Source organism: Apteryx rowi, unplaced genomic scaffold, assembly GCF_003343035.1.
Source record: "Apteryx rowi isolate R43461 unplaced genomic scaffold, aptRow1 scaffold_19, whole genome shotgun sequence".
In the NCBI taxonomy this organism is placed as follows: Eukaryota; Metazoa; Chordata; class Aves; order Apterygiformes; family Apterygidae; genus Apteryx; species Apteryx rowi.
This window is the reverse complement of record NW_020448196.1, coordinates 244,503-262,514: the sequence shown is the minus strand read 5'-3', so window position 1 is coordinate 262,514 and position 18,012 is coordinate 244,503. Positions and strand designations below refer to the sequence as shown.

Sequence of the window (18,012 nt, the reverse complement as noted above, 5' to 3'; positions counted from 1 at the left end):
TTTATTCACTGTGGCTAGGAAGAAGAAAAGAGTAAAAGTTAGAGAGACTCATTTTGTGCCTGATAGGCTGGTATCTTTTTTGCTGCTGTCTGTTATTGACTAGACGACATTGACTGTGATGCTTCAAACACAGTAATTCATCAGACAGATGCTGACTAGCTACTTGTTCATTGTTTATTTATGAGCAGGGAAAGATTTCCAAAGGTGTTCAGATAATTCAGAAGCCAGCAATCAATCAATCAATCTATCTATATATATATTTAGGTTACGAAATAATAATCCTGAGTTTATTATATTACAATTATATAACAAAATTATATTTTCTTGTACAAGGGGGAAAAATGAACCCTCAAGAGGCAAACTTGTTACTGAAGGAATTACCCATTCAGGATGGACTCAGCTGCCTATTTCCTCATTAACTATTTATCAATTCCTTGGAAGGAAAAATCTACTATACAGTGAATTCCCATCAATATTTAATATAGCAGTGCCTGGAGCGCTGGACTGAGTTTCTCACTTGAGCAGATGGCATAAGCAAAGTGTATACTGCCACATCCCAATGTGGGGATAATGGGGGAAATCTCAGATAAATCCAAAGGTTTCTTTCTTTTGTTAAGGTTTACTCTATATACTTCTTAGATTCATTAACGACCTGTTGCTGAGCATTTCTGCAGGGTTCATGTCAGTCCTTTTGTACACAGAGCAAGTGCACTTATTGATCATCAAGCAGTTTCATCTGAAAGCCAGAAATGCAGCATATTGACTTAATGCTACCATCTTCTGGTTTGGACAGTACCTTTGCCAGCCTCATTAGTTGTCCATTTGTTTGGATTTTGTTATGTGATAAAACTGTCACATCTGAGTGTTTTGGTCTTACTGCCCTGGTTTTGGTCCCCAATATATGAAGCAGACATTAGAAAAGTGATTAATTGAGCCATCTTCATTAATATCATTTTCTTTCAGTTTTATAATCATCCATCACAGTCAGAAAACTTCAGCAAAAGCTTGCTAGTTCTTTTTCTATTTCTATACTGTCTGCCTGCCTGTCCATTCCTAATTTTAGATATTCTGCCATCACTGTTAAATTTACAGCTGCCAGATTACAGCTAAATTGGTTTTCATCACACTATTAGCCAAGCCTCACTTCTCAAACTCTTCCATTTTTCAGTGTCCAAGACCAATTCCTGACCTAGTGTGACACAGCAGCAGGGACAAAGGAACATATTAGTGCTTTACTCTGACAGTGTCATATCTGTCTAACCAGTCCTGATATAGAAGTGTAGGAAAGTGTTTTGCACGGCTCTGTGGCAGAAGGTTGTCATGGTATTTGTGAAGTATGGACTTCAGGAAGTAAGTCACAGCCATGGACACATGATCTTGGTCTCAGTACTCACAGTTATCCCCAAGAAAGGAGGTTTGTTTTATTTAGCCTCAAGACAGCAAAGACTTCCACATGTGGAAGAGAAAAAGTCAAATCTGAATTTCTAGAAAAGACTAATAAAACAACTCAAATTAATGCAATTTTAAAGGTTACCCAAACTACCTATTATTTTCTTAGCTGCTACATCACCCTGTTCACTACCAGCTAATGATTCTGCTTTGGACTTTTTGCAAAGACATCCTGCTCTGAGCTGAAGATAATCAAAATATTCTTCCCAGCAACGTCATACATGGTAGCCCATTCATTCCCATTTAGACTTGAGGTAATCTCCATTACCTAGCTGCCACAGTAGGCAAACAGGCAACAGTCCTGAAGAACTGCACAGAAGTGATTTGCCTGTTCTCAAAGCTATCTGTCATACCCAATAACCTGCTAAAGCCTTTGCAGCCAGTGGTGATGTGATATGAATTTGGTCTTTCATTAATAGTAAGTTAATTTGATTTCCTTGCAACCTCAAAATATTTTGCCTTTAATTCCTTTCCTCTGGCTGCTCATATTGCTCCATGATGATCACTCATTCTCTTCTTGTTTCATTTTGAAACCATTTGGGAGCACAGTGGCAACCTGCCATGAAGATTGGGCTTATTCTCAAATTCCACTTCATTCTTTAGTCTCCTCAAGATTTATTAGAAAATTTTGTCTTATGTAGTGCCCAGTCCTTCTGCCAGATGTACACGGAAGCTTTTGAAACTCAGAGCAATCTATCTGTCGGAGGGGTTGCCAGTGAACTCTTTACGACATTGTTGACCTGTTATTCTAGAGTTGTCATTCAGAAAGCAGAACTCTGTGTTTCTGATGGGAGATTCTCAGAAAGCATATGGTTTGACAAAAAATAGCTAGGATTAGAAAAATGCATAAACAACTCACAGAAAAATGAAAATAGAAATAAGGGTACCTGATAAAAATTCAAAAATAAATTATGACATTTGCCAATTGTCATTATTTCTTTCAGATCGCGAGGCTTGACTCAGAAACGGACCAGGCAAATGCCTACACTGCTCTTTACATAGGTAAAAGAGGGAGAAGGAGTTGGATATCTAGCAGATAAATCAAACTCCCAAATGATCGTGCTGTATTTTACACATTTGTTTTGCTGGCTGGAGAATTCTGGATCCATAAAATAGTAAAAAGATTTACAGTCAACTATAGACAGCATGAAATCATTTGAGGATGTTATCAGCAATGTCCATTCCTAATTTAAGTCTTCTGCTTGCTTGCATCCTTTTCTGCTATGTATGGTTTGTAAACTATACCTTATGTGTAYGTGTACCAGTCTGACTATTTTGGATATGCACTTTGACTGTTAATGAAATACATGTAATTGTAGGTGAAATGTTAGTTATGATGCAGATTGAACATCTGCTCATTTTCTATTTTTCCTTCAGACAGTGGATTACAATATGCTGAACAATTAGTGTTTGTGCACAGCTCCTATTAATTTGGAAGCAACTCGAAATTATTGGGCTGGTGTTATCATTTCAGATATACCAGTTTTCACTGGGTTTTGGGCTTGATTAAGACCGTGAGTTTCTAGTGAGGACTCCACCTCTCCACAAACTAGCAGTGCATTTCAGAATGAAAGTTTCATTTTAGAATGACTCTTCAGAAGAGGGCAGCCTGAGGGCAGAGGGATGAGAAGGAGGGATGGGACACCCTGCTCGTCTCTCTGGAACTGCACCACATTTGTGGGAAGGTGGAGGAAGGAAAGGCTTGTAATGTGGTTTACATCATGAGGAGTGGCTGCCCTTTTCACCCATCATATACCACCTGGCTCCCCACATCTGGTGTGTGCATTTGGGATCCAGAAGCTACACACTTCTGGAGGAGGTTGGTAAGCAGAAGTGAAAAGGGGAGGTCTGGCCCTTTGATAAATCCACACCTTTCTGTGAAGGTCCTTTTTTGTTTGTGAGGATTCTTGCTTTTGTGAGTTCAATTGTGATTTATTCTGTGTCCAAGAATACATCTTTTTAACACATATACACTTATGTATAGACACATAAATATATATACATATATATGCACGCACATATTTACAGATTCATTTTATAGTAACAAGGTTATAAGCTCCCTGTGGCAGCAACTCTGCCTGGCTCTGTTTGTGTAACACTAATTCACTGGGGCATTACATGTATGTGGTCTGCTCAAGCCTTCAAGTCAAACACAGTAACAGTATTATGTCAGAGTTGTGTGGAGTCATTCATTTAGCCTACATGCATTTGTAAAACTATTAGAATAATCCAGAATCAGCAGTATTTCCCAGAGGAATTCTGTGGTCTTAAATTGGTATTTACTTTGAGATCTTTGCCTGCAAGGAGTTAAAATAAACCTTAGCCTTAAGCATATCAGTCTTGGTTTGCTCATCTCTACTATTTACAGAAGTTCAAGAAAAGGGACCATAATCCATCTAAAGAATGTAGCATTTTTTTTTTGAAAATTTTTGGACTAAAACATTTCACATGTTGCACAGACACTACAGTCAGTGGCCCTGAGGATGTTCCTATTGCATTAAGAACATGAGACCAGCTGCACTGGGTCAGACCAAAAGTTTGTCTCGTTCACTAGGCTGTCATGAGTGTGGGCAGGGTCACTTAGAAAAACAGGTGTCAGAGCATGATAAGCATAAAAAAGTCCTGGATGGCAAATGAGCACTGACTTCACTGTTAGAAGTACTCAGTCTAATGTATATATCTCAACCGTATTTTTATTATGCTATCTGCTTCTTCAGGATGGTGTGATATGGGTATAACAGCCTGTGCCATCTCTGCTGTTTTCTTTCCTGATGACCTCACTAGTGCATTAGCTAAAGTGCATGTATCTTAACATAATTGTTTTTCTCTCTCTGTGGAAATAACTGCAAAATTGCTATGGGTCAGGTCATGTCAACCTAGTTCAATAAGACAAAGTCAAAACTAGTTTTGATCATTTTGATTTTGAAGCTTCTTCTAATTAAATTCAAACACACGTATTGAAAGAGTGTAAACCCCATGAAGGGAGAAGAATTGTTTAGGGATACAGCTAGCAAGGATGCCATAAGATTAAAGTAAGAGGAAATGTAGTTTGAATGTCAGAGTAAAAATCTTCATAGTTAGAGCTGTAAGATTATGGAATAGCCTCTGAAGAGAAGGTGAAGATTCAACACTTGGCATTTGAAACTCTACTGGCAAAATCACTGGAGAATATACCACAGGGAGCTTTTCTTTCTCTGTTTTCTATAGTGTATAATTTATTTTAAATCTACTGTATGTGCTTATAAACTGTTTCTTTCTAACTCTAGGAGTCTTTGATTTTCTTGTCACTGATGTCTTTACCACTATCTTAAAAATAAGACAAAGAAAATCAAGAATATCATTTATGTTATTAAATATGAAATATATTTCCAGGTGGAAAATCAGGCTACAGTGATTTAACTAACGCAAGGTAAAGAAAAGTGAATCAAATGCAGTTTATTCATTGTTTGGATGAGCATGAAGACGGAGGTCCCAAAGGAATAGATGCCACTGGAAAATAAGGAGATCATGTTCCTAAGGAAAAGTGACAAAGCAGGGTGGGGGGGAGGATTGTTCTAGTCAGCTTGAAACAATGCAAGATGCAAGAAAGGAGCAGAGGAAAAAGTGTGTGGAAGGAGAAAAAGTCCTCTGAAAGAAATCCTTGCAAGATGCAGATACCCAAGGCACAGGATCACAAAAACGCTAAAGCATGTAAATCTATAAAAATATGGTGCAGAGAGAGAAAGGCTACTGACTCATATCTTTAGTCTCCCAAAAACTCAAAATATATTCCTGGGATAGGGGAACGTCTCTGGATTTGCACATGCTGCTCCTGTGAATGAAGAGTCTGATATTACTACTTATGGTGCCTGAGTGGATTAAAAAGGGGCAAAGTATTCATCTATGCTACTATTATTTAGTGCACAAGCAATAGCGTACAGAAAATAAAATGTTGGTCATTTTGGCAGACTGAAAGGCTGTGTATCTCTTTAAAGAAGAGCAGTGGCTTTTAGGAAATGGGGAACTGCGATGAATAATCCAGCGATTATTAAGCTCTGTTTTTATTTGCTTCAATTTTACTCATAGAGATATTGCAGTAGTCAGAAGTGTAGGTAGGGAAATGTATATTTGTGATAAGCAAGGTATGGCTTACTGAATCCACTTGCATTTAGTTTTAGTAGCCACCAAAAAAAAAAAAAAAAGAGAAAAGGCTGAAAATTTGGAAGTGTTCAGTGAAGAACTTCAGGAATGAATGGAAAATGGAAAAGCACGTTATTACTGACCTCCCATAGTTGCTCTTTTGGTTCAGTTTATCAAAGAGAAGTTTTAGTAAGAGGGAATGAAAAGTGTCAACTAGTAGAGAAGATATTGGATTATAAAAGAACACTTTTTTTGTAGCTGACAAAAGCTAAGTGAAATCAAAAGGGATAAAAGCTGAAGCTCAGCAAATTTGAACCAGTTGTGTAACAAATAGTTTTATTGTATCACCACGTTTCAGCTGCCCAGGGATATCACATTGTCCACCCTCGAACTTTTTAAACCCAAGACTGGACATAATTTTAGGAGAGAAACTTTTGAGCAGTTACATGGTCCAGATGAAGATGAATTTATGTGATGTGCAAGATCAGACAGATTATTGCAATAGTCCTTTCCGGTGTTTAAAAATCTGAGTCTAATAGTAATTTTTTTTTAATTTAGTGCCTTTCATCCAAGGGATTTTAAGTGCTTAACAAACACTAATGAGTACCCTCAACACTTGTGAAAAGTAGGTAATTATTATTAAATCTACTTTGCAGATGCATAAGCTGTGGTTCAGAGGTTAAATGATTTGTCTGGGATTGTACAACAAACAAGCATCAGATCTGGTAAAGGACTGTTGGAAAATGTAGGCTGTGAGTACTGCACTGTAAGTACAGTAACTACACTATATCCTGGACAGAACAACTTTCATCTTTTAATTTCTTAATGGCCAGATGGCATTAACTAGGTATTTACAATGGTAAAGGAATAAATCTGAAATGAGGAGGTGAGGGACTGGAATGTTGATCTGCGTAGCTGAGAGATTAGTGACAAAATACCAGTTAGAGAAGAGTTTAATAAACCAAAAAACAACCGATGATATTAATAGTTTGGGGTGCAGTGCTTTCTTTGTCTAAAAAAGATGGTGGAACACATTTGTAAGGACTTTAAAAGGCACTATTTATTGAAGCTACTCACCACAGACAAGTGCTCTCTGACTCTCCACTCCCAATCTGATTAAATACAGCTTTGTGCTGTCTGATATCACTATGCAGGGTGTCCACAAATCCTGGCCTGGATTATGCGCCATTAAAATATTTGAGCAAAATTCTGATTTCACTGAAGTCAATGGCAAAACTCTTCCAGACCTCAGTCTTTTAATCTTGTGTTGCTTCAAAGTCACAGTCTAAATTAGGGTTTTCACTGCTTATTACATTTTATTTCCCCCCTTATGCTTGTCTGGGGAGTAATTTCTCCCTCAGCATCCTATTAAATTGGCCCACAGAGAGACCTGGGAGAATGGAACGAAAACTCTGTGGCATGCCTACTACAGTGTTTTCCATCCAGCATAACTCCTGCCTTGAGGAGCTTGGTCCTAGTACAATTCATCGTAGAAGGATATTTTGGGTACCCCCGGGGAACGAAGTTGGTACAGCAGTATTCCACAGCTCTGGTTTCTTAATGGGATGGGTCCTCCAGGACCCGTGATACCACTAAGTAAGCCCAGCTGTTCGCCACCCAAGAACAGCTGAGGAAAAGTCACAAAAAAGGAATTATAGGTTTCAGAACTACAGTATTGTAATGCCATATTTGTGAGTAACAACTTGCTGAGCTGGCAGAGATCAGTAATCCAGAGCCATCCCTACCTCCAGAGACCTACAGAACCAGCACAGCTGCAGATGTGAAACAGATGCTCCTAGAAAAGCACCAAACTCAAATGCCTCTGAGCTTCCAACAAAAGGGATGATAACACTGTTCATGATCTTCCTTTCTAGAATGCATCTAAACTGCTGAGTATCTAAACATGTCACTTAATTTTTGTTCCTGTGGGGCCATGCATGCTTCAGGGTGGTTTGCCAGTGTCCAGTGGCTATTTTAGAAACAAAGAACATACGAGAGGAAAGGATCTCCTAGCACTGAGGCCTTGAATCCAATGCCTTGCTACTATAGGTAGCCATGTCATATAATCACCTTTACAGGCTCGCTTCACATTACTGCTTGAATAACCATAGGCTAGTTCATCACTGCTAGATTGTTATGACTTCTATGCCTGTTTGAATCATCTTTGGTTTGCGTTTAATGTCAAGTAAAATTGCTAATATAAGACTGAATATAATGCACTATTTCATTCCAGCTCACATTCAGCCTCATATATTTTCTCTTGTCTACAACTAGCTATATTTTCCATATATTCTACTGCATGCTTCTTGACTAACCAAGATCTATTTTTGATACCTGTAGCATGCAATAAATCAGAGAATTTTCTCTTCTGGACTAAAATTTTCAAGCTTCTGAAATCCATTAAAATGTATATGTTTTTTATGTTAGTTGCAAATAAAACACATTTACGTTAGGAGATCTGGCACAGTATTCTGAGATTTAATACCATTTAGCTCTACATGGCAGATATTCTCTTTGGTGCCATTAGGTTACTTACTCTGAGTGAAATCCAGACTTCACTGAAGTCCAGGAGGAATTTTGCCTCTATCTTTCTGAGCAGGCCAAATCAAAAACTCCAACTGTAAAAGGTCTAGGCCCATACACATGACGGAGAAGTTACTGGCAAGGAAAGCTGAATACTTTCAATCAATTGTTATGCATATGCAGTGCAAACAACAGCATATTGTGTATGTAGAAACTTTGTGCAAGTCCGAGACCTTTACTACTTCTATATCTTTTGATGTTAAACTGCCACTCCTTTTAAATGCATGCTACCAAATTACAGCCAGCTCTTATAAATCAGTAACAAAAGCAAGAAGAAGCTAGAGAATATCAGGGTAATACAAGTGCAGCTATAGCTGTCAAATGTAACCTGACTTGCTTTTTAAGTGCAGTTCCTTAAATGAGTATAAGAAAAACAAAGATAAATACAGTAGATGAGGAAAAGGGGAAAGGACAGTAGAAATATCTTGGGAAACAATACAACAAAGCATCTGAGTTTTTTAATTCTCTAAAGGGCTGACATGCAGGGGTCCTATTCTTTTCGAACCTTTTTTCTTTTTAAATACTTCCAAATAGTTTTAATATATTCCATCTATGCTTAGAGCAAATAATGAACTGACAAGTAGATGATACTTTGAAGGGATTAGCTGACTGCTGCGGAACAAAATAGATCAACTGCAAACTAAACCAAAAACTTACTGAACTTATTATTTATAGTTCCTTTCTGACAGAAAAGCAATATAGTCAAAATTAAGTAGGGGTGKTTTTTTTTTTGAAAATTGCAGTTATTTTGATAAACAGTGCTGTCAAAGCAACAAACGTGAATGCCACAAACTCTAGATCATTCACTTTCATGTAAGGTTTACAAGGTTTCTTGTGAGAACACTTCATAGTTAAAGTATGTCTTCCCTTGGGGATCACACAAGCATTTAATTTTTGTTTTGGCATTGGGCCCATTGTGTTTGTGAGGTTCTTTGGAGAAGTGGAATTGATGACCACAAAGGAAAAATTGAGAGTTACTTGTTTTAAACCATGATTATAACCTTTCAAGATTTTCAGAAAAAATATACTTTCTTCCAGATATTTATGTATGTAAAAGAGAGACTTTGTTACAAAAGGGGTTTGGATTTCCATATTTAGCCTACCAATATAAACAGTCATTTCAGGCTTTATACCAAAGGGTTATTTATTATGCTGTAATGATACCCTTTGCTGTCTTGCCCAGTTACATTAAAACACCATGTACTACACTTTCTTGATCTACAACACACAACATTTTTGTTGGCAAGCACAAATTTGCAGGTAAAACTTCAGCTCATTTGAATATTCTTTGATTTTTCATGTAACCTTTCAATTATTAATGACAATTTATCGTACATTTTATCAATCTTGAGTTCGCTTTTATAACAGATTTAAATTTACACCACAGGTGTAAGAATATCATCACTGGCATTAAGTCCTAGATCCTGTGCAGCGGAACATGATCTTAGAGGCACAAGCCATGCAAGAGAAATCCTGCCGTGGCAGGTCTGCATGACACTGCCTGGCTCCGCTAAACGTGTTGCTATAGCTTTTCTCGTGAGTGACTTGCAAGCCGCTATTCTGATGTTTTGCATGGATTCTGGGCTCAGTCAGGTATGTTTTCTAATAAATACACCCATTTTCTTCTAGCATAACTCACGGAAGATTTAGGTGCTGCAGGCCTGTAAAACTCTAGGCATCCTAAATTGCTCCGAAGGTTAATGAGAAATGAATGTGCTCAGCGTGTGACAGTCTCCCTCAGTGCCTTCCACGAGCTGGAAGTTTAACTGTGCACTACTGTAGGGCAGTTGCAATGCTAGTCGCGCACCGTATTTGAGTAAAGAACATCCATTCTGCTGCTTATTAGGCCATGTAGATAAAGGCGGAATTTAACCTTGTGAATTTGTTAAATGTGAAGATGTGGCAATAAGTTACCCTGCAAATTTCTGCTGTTAAAGTTCTGATAGAAATCACATTCTAGTACATGTTAAAGAAATACCAAGCTGGTCAAATCTTAGGTAACTTAAATTAAAAAAAAAAAAAAGTGATTTTTGACCTCCATTGTCATTTTCTGGTTTGATTTAGGGTTTGTTTTTTTCCTTTTACTTCCTTCTTTTTTCTCTGAATTAAGGTTTAATAGTTGTGCAAAATTAATTGTTAATCCTATTTCTTTGCTCAGAGAAAATGTAACAATGTTTGCACAGTAGATAACATCATCAGTCAAAATGAAAACCTTTCTACTGTCATAACTGATAGCAAATTAGTTGCAACCTTTACAGTTACATGATTTTCCACTGTTTCCACCATATGCCTGTTGACAAAGGATTTCAGAAGTATAAAACAATTACAGTTTGTTTTCTTTTGTTTATGCAAAAATGCTAAATGCTGTGGCATAAAGAACTCAGTGGATTTTACAAGATATTAATAATCCCTTCTCATTAAGAGATCTACTTATGAATTCTTGTCGTGATCATATCGCTACCCTTTTATGATTTACTAGTAATTACTCAATTCTGGACTTTGGCACACCCCTCTACAGTTGTAAGATAGTTTGATATTCAGAACTGTTCTTTATTCTTCTACTAGCTGCAGTCCACAACCTTTTCTGGTTTCTTCACTTTGAAATGGAAGTTTGATATAATTAGTTCCTGAGCACACCCTTCCAATGCCAAATATGAGATGCATATCTTTGGAGTGCATATGGCAAAGGTCCAAAAGGAAGGACAGAAGGAGCAAACTATTGCCATAAAGATGCAAAATTAATTTCTTCACTATACAAGTTTTCTATAACTTCAGTTTCAAAAAGTAACATTTTCATGAACTATTTATGTTAAGCAGTGCAAAATCAGTGCAAAAGCTAAGTTGAGATGGACCACATATTAAAAAATCATAATAAAACAAGAGGGATTATAAATGCCCAAAGAAGTACCTTCTCTCTCTCTAAGGCAACCACGTGGCCTCATGTATCTTGACTTTATAGTGTAGGAATATTCTCACAGATAATTTCTTTTCTAATGGTACAATGCTTTGCAGGGCTGTGGAACAACCGACGATAAGAATAACATTCACTCAGAACTGGTACAAAGCAGACTATGTCATTCAAACTTTTGCAATGTTTTCATAAATTCATTCTGCACTACATCCGCAGCGGTTTCACTGACCATGAGACAATAATCAAAGTTTTGCTAAGCAGCCTTAAAAAAATGAAAGCTTATTTCTTTTCTGTATCTGTCTTTCCTTGACTGTTATCAGACTGGCATTTTTCAAACTGAAGACTGTTTTGTTGGCATAGATCATACAGGGCAGCTATTTCTGCTGTGTTCTTGTTTGGCTGAGTCCAATCTATTGGAATTTGAGAGTTAGTCAAACTCAGCACACTGTATGCAGAGAGAATGGCTGCGTAAGAAAGCTACAAGGCTAAGTGTGACATTAGTGGACCTTTCTGATTTAGAAATAAAGAGGATGAATAAAAATGGTCTTCTAATCCCTTCTCTCAGGCCTATGTCTTGAAAGCTGTGGTTTAGTTGTCTTCTAGAATTTATTTGATAACTCTCCTCTTTTTATTTTATATTGGGATTGACACAAGCACAGGACTGCAAACCCTGTCCAATCATGAATTTGTGGTCTTACATTATTTACCTTGGTATTTAAGAATGTTAGGGTTGACTCTTCATACTCAGCTTTGCAAGCTGTACAGAAATGTATTTTTTAAATGAAAGGGTGGATTTTCTCTTAGTCAAATGATTCTGGGAATTGGCTTTTCAAGAAAAACACTGTTGCAAAACAATCAGAATAGTTGAAGCCACTGCAACCTCACTGCCTAAAGGAAATATATGTTCAGTATTTCATCATCGAAACCTCTAAGATTTCTCTCATCCAACTAAGACCTACATTCTCAGGTGTGTAGCAACACACAGACTTCTCTAGAATTTGTTTTCTAATTGATTGTATTAATATAAACCAGTCTAGTTCCTGTTTGCTCTTTTATCCAGATAAGATTTTCTCCACAACATAAAGAACTTTGTTCAGTTGCTGCTGTACTAGTGAAAATGCTGTGTCTACAAAACCAACAGTGCTAGTGAGAAACTACAGCCGATATCCACAGAAGTAACTTTTATTCCTTGCTGACAGCTGTCTCAAAGACCACCATTGGCAGCAACTGTGAGCCAACCGTGGCGCACACAGCTCAGTCATGTGTTTGCTGCCTCTGTCAAGAAAGCAACTCCTCTGCAAATGGGTCTGCAAACATACCGCACAGAAAGCTTGCATTGTCAAAAGAGCCCTGAAGTTTCCTAAATGGAAGGACTATCTTCTTCCCTTTAGCTAGCTTTGTATACAGATTTCGGAGAGCTGTCTTCTGATTTTAAAATACTATCCAGTATTGCTTGTACTACCTATCAGGGCAAATGTCTCCAGAGCTAAGAAACCAGAGCTGTAGCATGACCTGTAATAACCTACATTGCAGTTCTTTGTTTTCTTTCTGTTGATTCTTTATCACTAATGTGAGTAATGTTAGTTGACAGGTGCTGCTGCATGAGGAGGGAATGGTGTCAAAACCTGAGACTTTGCTATGCGCTGGGAGTTATGCACAAGCAAGCACAGAGTTTTGCAACAGACAGGAACTGTTTATGATTTGACGGCTTGTGATTCATATGTGAAATGGGCCAGCAAGAAAAACTGTAGCACTTCTGCAAACTTAAATTGGAAAAGTTCCTGAATGTTGATTGAATTCTGAAAAACTTTAAAGGGTATCTTGAGAATGTTTTTACTCTTCTAATATGTGTTATTAATAATAAAAATTAATAATTATTTTTACTACATAGTGCTTGAGCCAGGCAATATGGGGTTTCCACTGTACTAGATACTACGCAGATCATAGTAGTCCATCCCTGCCTTGATCTTCTAATACTCTTTCTTCACTTATCTGGACAAAGAAAGAAAAAGAAACTGCTCGCTATTCATCCCAAGCAACAAGAGCTAAACTAGCAAGGGACAAAAGATGGCATGCCCATAAACAAGGTAACACTGATCAATGTACTACTACAAAAATGGGTACCTCATATATCAGAAAACACCTATTTCTTTTTATATGTTATTGCTTTAAATTCAATATTTTAGTTTTATCTGCAGGTGTACTTCTTCTTCTTCTTCATCTTCATCTTCTTCATCATCATCTTCTTCATCTCCTTCTGTCTATTTTGAAAAGACTGCTTAAAAACAGAGCTGCTAACCAACCATTGATGTTCTAGTCTGGACCAGCTGCAGTTACTCACTGCACAGAAAGCATCCTGAAATGCTAACTTTCACCATGTGGTAAATTCTGGAAAAACACAGTCTCAGCATGGGCCTTTGGACAGCATGTACCACAAAATATCACTTAAAAATATCACAAGGTCAAACAGGGTTCTTGTTTACCTTAACTGGTTTCAATCCTGCCATATCATCATAGGAGAACACTGAATGCACAGATGCTGAAATGAGAGTCTGCTCATGTAATATAATCTACCTAATGTGTTTAGTGTATCTGCTCAATACAGAGGTTTTTGCATGAGTGATCAAGAATTTTTGGGATGACTATATTGAATAAGATACCCCATATCTATTTGCTTTTGTTCTCTTAAACTTTAGTTTTACATTATGATATAAACTCTTCCTTGTACCTAACAGCCCTAAGTACATATTTCTAGAGTGGGAATACCTAAATTGCAGTTTTTGTGAGATACTGGCTCCCTGTAGTAATTTAAAATCAAGCAATATCTTTGAAAAGTCTCTTTAAAAGATCTTTTAATGAATGTTTTTAATTTGGAAAGTGTGGAAGAAGTAGAGTGGGTGTAAAAAAAGGAAGATATACGTTTGTCCTAGAACTATGGATTCTCTAGCTTTGGCATTACCCCTGGGCTATTTCAGTTATTCTCACTGACTCACTGTTAATGACAAATCAGTATAATGGACTTTTCTTTTGGTAAAGTCAGAAACTGTACAGAGAATCTTGACTGCACAGAAACAAATGCTTTTATCTGGACTTCCAGAATGACAGTATTCAAAATATTTTCATTTCATGTAGACATAAGTTTAATGTTCTTAAAAATGTATCAAGAAACTAATTCCTCAGAATTAGATATCTAGCAAACATGAAAAAGCATTTGTAAAGACAGACAAACATAAAGCTTGAATGGCAACACACTATATCTAAGTTATTAGCTATTCATATATGGAGAGGACATAAAATTCAACTTTGAAGTGGATTTTTCTAATGTCTCAAAGGGCAGCTAAGTACGCTGCTCCCATTTACATTTTTGAAAATCTCCTCCTGTGTAATTTTTTTTATGTCGAAGTTCAAAAAAGTTCATAAAATGTCAATATGAAGCCAGGAAATCTTCTACTTTCTTCTCAGTCTTCCTCAAAATATTAATCTTCTAAAGTTTCCAGACTAACAGCCAAATAGCTATGTGCTGAAGATGTCTTGTCTAATTTGTGAGCTGAAGGGTTTTGAGTGTTCAGACAGACATGCAGATTTTAAACTGACAACTTGAAATGGAAACAAGGCTGATAATTCTAGATCATTTTCATTAAAAACAAGAATAAATTCTAAGAACCATCTGCAAAAAAAAAATATATATGGTTTCTGGATGCAGTAACAAGCTTTAAAATGTCCCTGGATGATCTCCCAAAAAAGTGGTCCAGAATTCATTATGGTATTTTGTGTTATGGCTTTTTTTTTTCTCAGACAAGGATCTCAAAATTACCTCTTTGAACATCTAAAAACAGTAAGTGATTGAGTCTCAGTACATCATAGTAAAGTAGGCATATATGTTATCTCTGGTTGGTAGAGCGGAAAATGGGGCTTAAAGAAGTGAGAGAGTTGCCAGACAGTTTAATAAGAAGAAAATCCAGAATTTTCATATAATTCCTCTGTTCTAGAGAGCAGAAAATACTCACAAACACAATTAAATACTGAATCAGATTCATCTGCAGTCATTTTCTTCTGTTCTCTTCCGTAAAATTATTTGTTTCTCTCTCTCAAAAAAAAAAAAAAAATCCTTGTATACAATACACACACACAGTCTCTCACACAGGTAAACATCTAAGAAGAGGGAAAAAATATCCTTAAGTCAGAAAGAAACCTCTTATCTGACTCGAGACTATTTGTCTACACTATAATCAAAAGATGAATAGACATTTCTGTAAAGAATTCAGTGGTTCCTTTTAACATTATTATTTATGCTTTTGGAACCTCCTCCTATCATATGAAAATTAGTCTGAGATTTTGTTCTATATTACTCTCTGACAGCTTACGGTAAGGAATTACAGTAAAAGATGGGAGGATATATAATTAAGCATTCTGTTCAGTTATTAGTTTGCAAAACTTGCAGCTGAGGTTGCTTCTAAGTCATTCTTCAGCAACAGATTTACAGGATCAGAAAGGGATTAAAAAATATAAGAAAGTCTGATATTTTCAGGTCCTGAAAAACACATTTCTATGGATACCATAAATAAACAAAAGCTATAGTTTTGTACAGTTCTTTTAATAAAAAACATCAATTTAACCAGAGAACAACCTAGGTTTATATATTTTCTGTCAATCTAACTTCAATCAAATTCTATTGAAATGGAAATATACAATTAAAAAAAATCACATTTTTACAAAATGCTGACAACTTTTATGAAATGCAGCTACATTATCACCTGATTTGCAGTATGCATCCATTTCTCCAAAAAGCTCTTTCCTTAATTCTCTGTATTTTCACAAAAGGAAAAAAAGCCCCAGGGGTTATTTGTTTGACTCACCTAAAATCATTGGGTTAACTTCTGAAAAAACAGGATCGGGCCCTACTAGTTAGTTTTACTTCTAAAGCATGCACTCAAATTTATAAAAAATAAAAACTATATACAGAGGTTACAGGGAAAATGTATAGATGGTCTATTTTTTTTTGCATTTCATAGGTACTAAACTTTGAATGGCAATTGTGAAATAATCAAAACAAGTCACTTTAACACTACTTACACAAGTAATACTGATGAGCTTTGCCTCCAGAAGTAATTTGTATCTGTTTAAGATAGTGAGTATTGTGAACAGCGATGGAAAGCTATAGAAATACCATATGTATTTTTAAGGGAAATCAGCAAATAAATAAAATCTACAGATTTATCACTTTGAATGCCTTCTGTCTGAGAGAAAACCTTAAGCTGAGCTTAGTTAAATTGTTTTGAGGTACGTGATCAGTTAATGTAGTAACAGCAGCATAGCATATCCAATACATTGACAATCTATGCAACTACCAGAAAATACATGCTATAAAGTATAGGCTAAACACTGTTTAACACTACAAAGCTAAAGATCAAGGGGCAGCTAACAGAGGTTTATCAGAGGTAGACTGAGACAGTTTTTGTGCCTATGTATTATTTTTTCTAAATATTATATTGAAAATAGTTTAATTCATGTTAAACCGCTTGTTAACAGTGTTTTGTTTCTGCTAAACTAAGGCTATGGCCAGACGGTGTTGGCATACAGAAGCAGCTTATAACTCTGATATCAATAATTGCTTAAATATTTAATCACAAAAATAGACAGCGGACAGGAGGTTGGCATGCTCTTTGGTGTCGGGTATTTGATGTGTCCATATGAAGTGATTATGATGCAACAAAAAGCTCACTTTTTGTTCATTAAAGTATTATCTTTTTACATGCAGAATTAATTGATTTTTATTTCAGGTCCAAAGGGTTTACGTCCCTGTATTGTCTATAAACTAATAAGATACAGCCACCTACAGCTTGCTAAGTAAAGCAGGAAAAAACATGTCTTCCTGTTACAACTTAGTCCTTTTTTGGAGTTTTTTCAGTTAGCGATAGTTTGGCTCCTTTTCATAGCTTTATATCCTGTTAAACAAAAGTCAAATACTATATTCATGGAAGGGTGTTTTGGATGCAAAATAAAGCTCTGACACTGCTATTAAAGTGTGTTTTAAGTTAAACAAACAAAACCTTTGCTTCTTCCATGTGATGCTTCTTATGAGACATGAACAGAGAGAAAAAAATCATTACTTTTCTCTTACAAACTTAGCTGAGGAGATTCTTTGAAAAAAGTTTGTTATTAAAATGTTGTTTCCTGTAAAGATAGTGATTTCTATATGTCCGTATTAGAAAAATAGTTAGGAAAGTTAACATTGGATGTTAAATTCCTATTCAAAGGACTCAGTTCAGATGGCACAAAAGGGGATTCTTCGAATGAAAAAGCGAAAAAAAAAGTTTTTTTGTTGTCTTTTATATCTGGGGCTTTAGCTCAATTTTTTGAATATCCTACTTAATCTATAGACTGTAAAATTAAAAAAAAAGCCTGAGGAAACTGTATATAGAGAAAAAATAGGTAAATCTTTAAGCCTTTGATAACAAAGATTTAAAAATTGTACATATCTCCTGTTAAAAAAAACCCTCCAGGGATTGGAGCATTTCTTTTTAACTTCAATCTTTTTCTTTTTTTTAGAGGAAAGAGCCGAAGGTCCATTCTCCTCTGGCAAAACAACAGCTACATTAGTACGTGCAACTGGTAAAGCCTAATCTGCAATCACTTTCCACACTGAGAAAAAAACGCGTAATAAAATCAAGAGCCTAGGGTGTCTGAATCTTCTTCAAGAAGGGATTCCCTCCTCCCCCATTACATAAGGCGGGCAGGCCGCAGAGATGGGGGCGATGGGGCCCGCTCCTTCTAACGGGCGCTGGGGGGCCGCCCGGCCCGGCCGGGGGCGGGCAGCGAGCGGAATTAGCGGGTGTCGCCCCTTGCCCGCGTGCCGGCGGGCGCCGAGCTCCGGTGCGGCACGCGGAGCCGCCACTGGAGGGAGTGTGAACGCTTTCAAACGGCTCCGAGGCAGGCGGCGAGCCCCAGCC

The 18,012-nt window shown here is 36.8% G+C and overlaps 1 long non-coding RNA gene across 1 annotated transcript; it reads left to right on the top strand.

Annotated features, from left to right (window-relative positions):
- Positions 1-2,988: 2,988 nt before the first annotated feature.
- Positions 2,989-9,710, top strand: LOC112964313. Its single transcript, XR_003252917.1, has 3 exons — positions 2,989-3,268; positions 6,225-6,334; positions 9,539-9,710. It is a non-coding gene; the product is annotated as an uncharacterized LOC112964313 (long non-coding RNA).
- Positions 9,711-18,012: the final 8,302 nt, after the last annotated feature.